This window comes from Macrotis lagotis, chromosome 1, assembly GCF_037893015.1.
Source record: "Macrotis lagotis isolate mMagLag1 chromosome 1, bilby.v1.9.chrom.fasta, whole genome shotgun sequence".
In the NCBI taxonomy this organism is placed as follows: Eukaryota; Metazoa; Chordata; class Mammalia; order Peramelemorphia; family Peramelidae; genus Macrotis; species Macrotis lagotis.
The window spans coordinates 245,618,443-245,627,878 of NC_133658.1; the positions used below are offsets into that span (position 1 = coordinate 245,618,443).

Sequence of the window (9,436 nt, forward strand, 5' to 3'; positions counted from 1 at the left end):
GAGGGACTGAGGGAAAAGAGTATTATTCTGGGAGTGAGTAAAAAAATAGAATGAAGGGCTAGTTCCATAAGGCAGTGGCAGAAACTGCCTAGAGGGGGAGCCCAGAATGTAGAACTTAGAAGTTTTGATTGAAAGAGGAAGACAGAAAGAGACTAGATAATTATAGGGATCATGAACCAGAAAATGAGAGAATGGAGTAGACAGGATGGAAAATGAAAGGAGTAAGAGAAAACTTCTCTGGAAAGAGGCATCAAAAAATGAAATTTTAAAAACTAATGAACAGGGGCGGCTAGGTGGCGCAGTGGATAAAGCACTGGCCCTGGAGTCAGGAGTACCTGGGTTCAAATCTGGTCTCAGACACTTAATAATTACTTAGCTGTGTGGCCTTGGGCAAGCCACTTAACCCCATTTGCCTTGCAAAAACCTAAAAAAAAAAAAAACTAATGAACAAGATTAGTTGAAGTGGGGGAGAAAGAGGGAATCTACTTGATCAAGAATTTAAAAAAAGAGACAGGTATGGGAGGGGAAAAGAATTATATAACAAAATAAAAGCAAGAAAGAAAAAGGAGTTTTCCCAAAGAGAAAAGAGTAACAAAGAAGAGAATGGGTAGGAGATAAGGACTAGCAAGCCAGGGGGAATAGGCCCACCTTTAAAAAGATTAATCTAAAAGTAACTGAAAGAACTGAAAAAATAATACTGAATTTACAGCAGAAGACTTATATGGTAAATATGTCAAGAGATGTTCTCTTTTGAGAAAGATTGTGCCCTCACCTATAGTATACAGATGGAGTTGTGTAAATTGAAGTTAGAATAGACTTCCTTATCTTCTTTATCTTCTTCTCCCAGGACCCTTCTCCAAGGGATACTTTAATTCCTGTCAGGAAGAGGAATAGAAAGTTGAGGCCAGAGGACATTTCCCTCTCTTCAAAGAGGGGTTACCAGGCTAGAAATATATTTATCTATTCCCTTAAATATTATTAATCTAGGTAATGTGATCAGATTCAATCTAACTTTTTCTTTCTACCTAACTTCTGATCACTATTTCATTAAATGGGAGGGAAGGAAGACTTCAAGTATGACCCTTTCTCCACCAAATAACGAGTTCCTCAATGAATACTCATAGTAAAAAAATAAACCTATAATACATATCAGTAGTAAAGCAGAAAACAGAGGTGAATAGGTGAATATGTAGAATACCATATAGAGAGTAAAGGCTCTCTCTCAGTAAGAGTGAGATGACTCAGTTTACCCAAGAAGGGGCCCTTGATCTCTCCCAAGGAGAAATTCCCCCAAATTAAAGGAAAAGAAACTTCCTTCTGAAATCTAGAAGTCAGAAGCATCCACAGAAAAATGAGACAAGAAGACTAAAGAAGGCTGGAGTTCTCCTGCTCTCTTCTCTCACCAATTCTGCCTAACCCCTCACCTCACACAATGTAGAACAATCATCTCTACCAATGAAGAGAGAGTCCTCTACCAAGAGGCTTTGGGATTGGGAGTACAAATGTAGCAAAATTATAAAGATCAAGCAGGCCACAAATGAAGAGATATGAAAAGACACACTGTACTTATCCCTCCATGGGGTGGGAGGTCCACAGGTTTTGCAAATTGTACATGTTTTTAGACTTTTTTCAATATATCCATCAGTTGTGCTGATTTTTTTATCCTCTTTAAAAAAATCCATTTAATATAGGAGATGATCTCTGGGAAAGAAGGGGAAAGGGACTCCTGATGACTATGATAATATAAGAAACAAAAGCTATCAAAACAAACTTGTTTTAAATTAAATTTTAGGGGCGGCTAGGTGATGTAGTGGTTAGAGCACCAGCCTTGAAGTCAGGAGTACCTGGGTTCAAACCTGGCCTCAGACACTTAATAATTACCTAGCTGCGTGGCCTTGGGCAAGCCACTTAACCCCATTTGCCTTGCAAGAAAAAAAAAACTAAGAAGAATCAGAACTAAGGGAGAAAAAACATGAGAAAGAAAGAAATTAAATTTTAATTTAAATTTTTTGTAAGAAAATAGATTAATTGAAAAAATAAATTTTTTAAAAACAGAAATGACAGCTGCTCTACTATCAGAAGGCTTTTTTATTAGATAAAGCCATTAGGTGAGGAAAACAATAGAAAATATAGGAAAAAAAGAATACTAAAATAGAAATAGAAAATAGAAAAATAAAGTGTTTCCAAAGTAAACAACACACAGGGAATGTGATGATCATTTCAAAGTCACTGATTGAAAGGCCCAAATGTGTGATGAATTGTAGAAAGCCCAGGTAGTTGGAGGCAGATACAGAATTGCTAATAGGTAAGATCAGGCCCTTGTAGGAGGAAGGACCAGCTACAGGGATGGCACAAGAGAAAAATGAAACAAAACAGAGAAACTTGTCAAGTGGTCAGATCAGTAGCCAATCAGGAAGGAATAACTCAAAGAATACCTGACAGGAGATTCCAAAATCATGAATGAACCAGAGTTTCTACAAACTTAGATAATATGAATCCTATCTTCTTTTCCAGGCCTATGCCATTGCCACCCTGGTACTTTTTGATCCAATCATACAAGTCTCCTTGTTGTTCTACATAGAATACATTCCATCTCTTTCCTCTGTACCTTTCTATACTCTCCCCCATATCTGTATAGCAGAGGAAATACTAGGCAGAGAAAACTATTATACCAGCAAATAGTTAATTTGTTCCTTTCTGGGATGGCCTTGTATTATTAACAAGGAACCATGTCTTATATATTTTATACTTACTCCCATCCTGTATGTCTTTTTATGCAGACAAGAGACATCCAGTACTGACCCCTCATAGTAATCCCCCACAAAAGGTGAGACTGAAGCCCATAAATTCACTGAGATAACAGAACACTAGGTAACCCCTCAGGACTTGTGTCATATACTTAAAAACTGACCATTCCTTATTGCCTCCCTAGTACCACCCTTGTACAAACCCCTTGTAGGATAAAGACTATACTCTGCTCCCCTTTAAAAGTCCTTACCTTTGGGGTGGCTAGGTGACACAATGGATAGAGCACTGGCCCTGGAGTCAGGAGTACTTGAGTTCAAATCCAGCCTCAGACACTTAATAATTACCTAGCTGTGTGGTCTTGGGCAAGTCACTTAACCGCATTTGCCTTGCAAAGAAAAACACCTAAAAGCTAATGCTCTCCAACCTACTCTGTAATTGCTTCGTTTTTACTTTGATCACACCAGTGAATTTTGTGTATATATATACATATTGAAGCACTTGGGAGGTGGAGGTTGGAGGGAGGGATGCCACTGTGGCACTGTGGTGCAAGCAGTCCAAATTGACTCCTAGATTGCCTTCCTTAAGCCTACAGAAACGTGGTTGACTTGTCACTAGAGATATACCTCCAAGATACTGCAGGTTTAGTTCAAGACCACCACAATAAAGCAAATCACATGAATCTTTGGATTTCCCAGGGCATATAAAAGTTTATGTTTACATTATGACTGTAGTCCATTAAGTGTGCAATAGTATTATGTCTAAAAAACAATGTACACAACTTAATTGCTACATTGATCCACTCTTCTGTTCCCCAGGGATTTCTCTGTAGCATGCAATGCTATTTGATAGCAACTTACTCACAGTAGAACTTCTCTCAAAATTGGACTCAATCTTCTCAAACACTCCTGCTGCTTTATTAACTAAGATTAATGTAATATTCTTCAATATTGTTGTGTCTCAGAGAACAGGAAGGCCCAAGGAGAGGGAGACAGATGGGAGAATGGCGCAGTCTGGACACACAACATTTATCGATTAAGTTGACTGTCTTATGAAACAACTATAATAGTAACATCAAAGATCACTGATCATATATCCTAATACCAGATAGGATAACGAAAAAGCTTGAAATTTTTTGAAAATTAATAAAATATGACAGAGAGTCATGATGTGAGCTCATGTTGACAGAAAAAAAATGGCTCTGATCTTTGTGCTTAATTCAGGGTTGCCACAAATCTTCATATGGTTTTTCAAAAAAAAAACCCCACAATATCCATGAAGTGCAATAAAGCAAGCACAATAAAATTAGGTATGCCTGTATATTAATCATTGTAAGGGAAGAGTATCTGAGTTGTCCATGGGACAGCTATCTCTTTAAACCACTAATTTAATAGTGGCACATTCATGGTACTGCCTCCAAAATGATTGCAGTATTTCCACTGGCCACCAGAGGACATTTATCCTGCAAAGGTACAATATTCCTACCACTACCACAATCGTGAAGCCTTTGAACTGTGGAACTGGCTGACTTGAAATATAATCTTAGTGATGATATTAAATACTGATCCAACATATTGCAAATAGGCTCAAGCCCATACCCCACTTCTAGAATTTCCTCTCTCATCTGGAGACCAAGAGTCATATGCACATATTCACAGTCAGGGGCAGCTAGGTGGCACAGTGAATAGAGCACCGGCCCTGGAGTCAGGAGTATCTGGATTCAAATATGGCCTCAGACACTTAATAATTACCTAGCTGTGTGGCCTTGGGCAAGCCACTTAACCCTGTTTGCCTCGCAAAAAAAAAAACCCTAAAAAAAATGCTATAGTTACATACTTTATGGAGCATAGCAAAAATGAAAGGAAACAGGGCAGCTAAATGGTACAATAGATAAATACCAGCTCTAGAGGGATAGCTAGGTGGTGCAGATGATAGACCACTGCTTTAGAGTCAGTAGGATGGGAATTCAAATCTGACCTCGGACACATGACTCTAACTAGCTGTGTGACCCTGGGCAAGGCACTTAACCCTGATTGCCTCACATCCAGGACTATCTTCAGTTGTCTTGATTCACATCTAGCCATTGTACTTAAGAGACTGTGGAGGAGAAAGTGAGGCTGGTGACTTAGCACAACACACCCTCACTCAAATACAATTCACATGCTTGTCATGGCATTACCTCTCTGATGTCATGGTCTTTTGAAATGAAGGACAAAACCAGCTCTAGAGTAGGGAAGACTTGAGTTCAAATCTGACCTCAGACAGTTGTGTCGCCCTAGGCAAGACCCTGATTGCTTATCCACCAAAAGTAGAAAAATAATTAGGAAAAATGATGGTTCTTACATTGAACCCACTGCCTCTAATCCTCTCATCAAAGTCCAAATTCTTCTCCTCCCTCATCTTTGGAGTGCCAGTAGCACAGTAGCAGACCACCTATTCCCATAAGTCATGAAAAGGATATAGGAAAGGAGGAATTGTGGATCTCAGATTCCTTTTGGGATCAAGGACTAAACTAAAGGGAAACTAGGGCTTATTTCATTAATTGATGAGATTTTTAGGAGTTGAAAATTCCTACCAGCTCAGACCTGTATTTACTGCACTAGTCTCTATCTTCCTGGTCATTAGTTCCTCCTTCTCAGGTCCTCATCATATGAAACAGAACCTTGAGGTCCAATAGTCCTTACCCAAGAGCCCCCTATTCATGAGTTAGTCAGCAACCTCAACTATCCTGGCAGTTGCCCAATTACCCTCATGGCAAGTAGAATGTCTCAACTCTTAAGGGCTCAACCCCAGTAGCTAAGCCTGCCTATTCCCTATGCCCCAAATGGCAAACAGGAACTAGAGAGGAAAGAAGTTCCATAGAAGTCCTTTTCCTCATTCTGGTGAAAAAGAATAGACAATTTTTCTTCCCAAGCTACTACTAGTCTCCCAAGCTACAGTTCTATAGAGAAGCATGCTAGAAGTAGAATCAGCAAGGCCAAATCCTGACTGAGACACATACTAACTGTGTCTCACCTTAGGCAAGTCACTTAATCTCTGCCTCCGTTTCCTGATTTATAAAATAAAGATAATGGCATTTACCTTTCAGGATTGTTGTGAGAATAAGCAAGATGATATATGTAAATACTTTGCAAACCTTAATGTGATACATAAATTACTCTCATTGCTATTAATTCCACCATGGGAACTTCTAGGACTCTCAGTTCCCCACAGAAATAAAAGAATACTAAAAAAAGAAAAAAAAAGACCAATATATTTTCCTTTTTTTGTAAATAATATTTTATTTTTCCCAATTACATGTAAAGATAACTTTCAACATTCATTTTTTGTTATCTAGGATATCTTTTTTTAATATTTTATTTTTTCCCAGTTACATGTAAAAACATTTTAACATTCATTTTTCAAATTTATTTTTCCAACTACATGCAATAGTAGCTTTCACCATTCTTTTTTTTTTTTTTAGGTTTTTTGTAAGGCAATGGGGGTTAAGTGGCTTGCCCAAGGCCACACAGCTAGGTAATTATTAAGTGTCTGAGGCCAGATTTGAACTCAGGTACTCCTGACTCCAGGACCGGTGCTCTATCCACTGCACCACCTAGCCTCCCCACCAATATACTTTCAATATATCCTATATTTACTTACCAGTGTACAATTTGTATCCTCACAATGAAAGTATTCCTTGAAGGTTGAAAGTGTTTCACTTTTGTTTTTGCATTGCTGAGACCTGGGCAGCTAGATGATGCAGTGGATAGAGTATTGCACCTGGAGTCAGAAAGACTTTTTATATTCCTCAGTTCAAATCTGGTCTTAGATATTTACTAGCTATGACTCCAGGAAAGTCATTTAATCCTGTTTGCCTCAGTTTCCTCATCTGGAAAAATGATCTGGAAAAGGAAATGACAAACCACTCTAATATCTTTGCCAAGAAAACCTCAAGTGAGGGACGGCTAGTTGGTGTAATGGATAGAGCACCGGCCCTGGAGTCAGGGGTACCTGGGCTCAAATCTGGTCTCAGACACTTAATAATTACCTAGCTGTGTGGCCTTGGGCAAGTCACTTGTTTGCCTTGCAAAAACCTTAAAAAAAAAAGAAACCTTAAGTGAGGTCACAAAGAGTCAGACAGGACTGAAAGAACTAATCAACAAATGCTAGAACCTGTTACATATTAGGTGTTTAAGAAACAAAAACTCAAGGGTGGATAGGTAGCACAGTGGATAGTGTACTGGCCTTGGAGTCAGGAGTACCTGGGTTCAAATCTGACCTCAGATACTTAATAATTACCTATCTGTGTGGCCTTGGGCAAGTCACTTAACCCCATTGCCTTGAAAAATCTAAAAGAAAGAAACAAAAACTCTTGGTTTTTCATATAGCTAGCTGGAAAATTTCTTGGAACAATCACAGAGGCAAAAGTGTGTTGAATACTATGGAAAAGAAAGCAGAAAAATGAAAAGACTGGTTTGCTTCCACCTTGAATAAGAAAGATATTAGGGAGACATTTGTTTTTTGGGAGCATTCAGGTCAGAAGTACCAGATCCTGGCTTTACCACTTCCTACCAGTACAATCTTGGGGAAGTCATTCAATTTTGGGGGGCTTCCATTTCTTGCACTACAAAATGAGGGGACTAGATAGATTGGTTTCTAAAGGTCCTTTCTTGATCTAAATTCATGACCCTATGAAATTATAACAAATGAACAGGAAGACCTAAACTTCATTTGCAAACAAGATGTAAATTAAATCACCAGGAGCAGATGGCAACTACCAGAGAGTCCCAAAGGAACTCAAGAGTGAAATTGGGAAAGAGCAAGCCAAAACCTGTCATTCCAAATAGCCTCTATGCTAAAGGACAGGTGAATTGTCCTTGTGACTCATTCATATGGAAAATTTCAAATAATCCCCTGGGAACTATAGACCAATGAGTCTCATTTTTGTACTGTTGGAATCAGTAAAAGAAGGTAGAATCCTTCAGTAATTAGGTAAGCAGAACCATTATTGGAGAAGGATGCATGGTTCATAGAAGGGGAGGGGAAATGTATCTGACAATGTACTGGAAGGAGTTCAGAGGAGAATTGGCTAGTGAAGGACCCTGAGTCCTTGCCAAATGAGGATTGATTGAAACAACTGGGGATGCTTTGTCCAAAGAAGACTTAGAGAAGACATGAATGAATCAAAGAAAGAATGAATGAAAAAGTGTTTATCAAACATTTGCTATATAAGCAGTGGGAATAAAAAATTTTGAGGGGCGGCTAGGTGGCATAGTGGATAAAGCACCGGCCCTGGAGTCAGGAGTACCTGGGTTCAAATCCAATCTCAGACACTTAATAATTACCTAGCTGTGTGGCCTTGGACAAGCCACTTGACCCTGTTTGCCTTGCAAAAACCTAAAAAAAAATTTTGAAAAGGATCATCCTTGCTCTTGAGGAGTTCACTCTAATCCAGGGAGACAATATGTACAGGAGAGTTTAATTACTGGGCAGATGGCAAAAAGTAGGAATTCTTAGGGCACATCAAAGCATCTGCCCTACAGGACAGGAGGCTAGATGGAACAGGTCTGATAATAGGGGAAATGAGGGAGTAGACTTTATGTTTAAAAGAAAACAGGGATTTGGAGTTCCCTCAGGAAGGGTGAGAATGGGGGTGTCATTATTTGGCCGGTGATGTTTGTCCTTCATTCTCAAAGATAACTGTGACATCAAGGAGGTAATGCCTAGAAAAGCAGGTGAATTGTATTTGAGTGAGGGGGTGCTGTGCTAAATCACCAGACTCACTTTCTCCTCTAGAGCCATCTGGGTCCAGTGGCAGAGAGGAATCAAGAGTGACCCTAGATAAGGGGCAAAGTGACTTGTCCAAAATCACACAGTAAGTCACAAGTGCCTGAGGTCAAATTTGAACTCAGACCCTTCTGACTCAGGCACCTTCATGTCCTTTATCCATTGCACTATTGAGCTGCACCTACTGGAAAGATACAGAGAAGATTAGCATGGCTTCTGTGCAAGGATAACATGCAAATTCATGACTCATTTAGTCAATAAGGGAAAGGGGAAAGAGGGAATTGTAAAGTAATTTTGGGTAGGGTCTGCATGGCCCAAATGGAGGAATTCAGGTTGCTCTGTGACAGCCCTATCTTGGGGCCCCAAGTGCTACAAGGGTTTTGGGTAGTCTAGGGAGGGAGACCTCAAGGGCAGTCTCTTTGAGTGTTATGATAGCTATATTTGAAAAACTTATTCTGTTTTAACCCCAAAGGACAGAACCCACAGAAGTGGGTGAAAGTCACAGGGAAAAGCTAATTTAGAGTTTAGTTTTACAATCCTGTTTAAAAAATCATTCCCTCCACATAGCCACAAAATAATAGCTAATAATTTGTTGTTGCTGTTCAGTCATGTCTGATTCTTCATGACCCCATTTGAGATTTTCTTAGCAACAATGCTGAAATGGTTTGCCATTTCCTTTTTCAGCTCATTTTTACAAATGAGCAAACAGGGTTAAGGGACTTGACCAGTTATACATAGATAGTGAGTGACTGAGATTTGATCCTAGGAAGATGAACTCCAGGCCCCACATTCTATCCATTGTACCACCTAGCTGCAATAATAATAGCTATTATTTATATAGTGTCATAAGGTTTATAAAGAACTATACAAATATTATTTCATATTATCCTCATAATAACCCTGGAATGGATTGCTATTAGTC

The 9,436-nt window shown here is 39.1% G+C and overlaps 1 pseudogene; it reads left to right on the forward strand.

Moving 5' to 3' along the window:
- Nucleotides 1–8,678: 8,678 nt before the first annotated feature.
- On the forward strand, nt 8,679–8,775 carry LOC141510627 (U6 spliceosomal RNA; annotated as a pseudogene).
- Nucleotides 8,776–9,436: the final 661 nt, after the last annotated feature.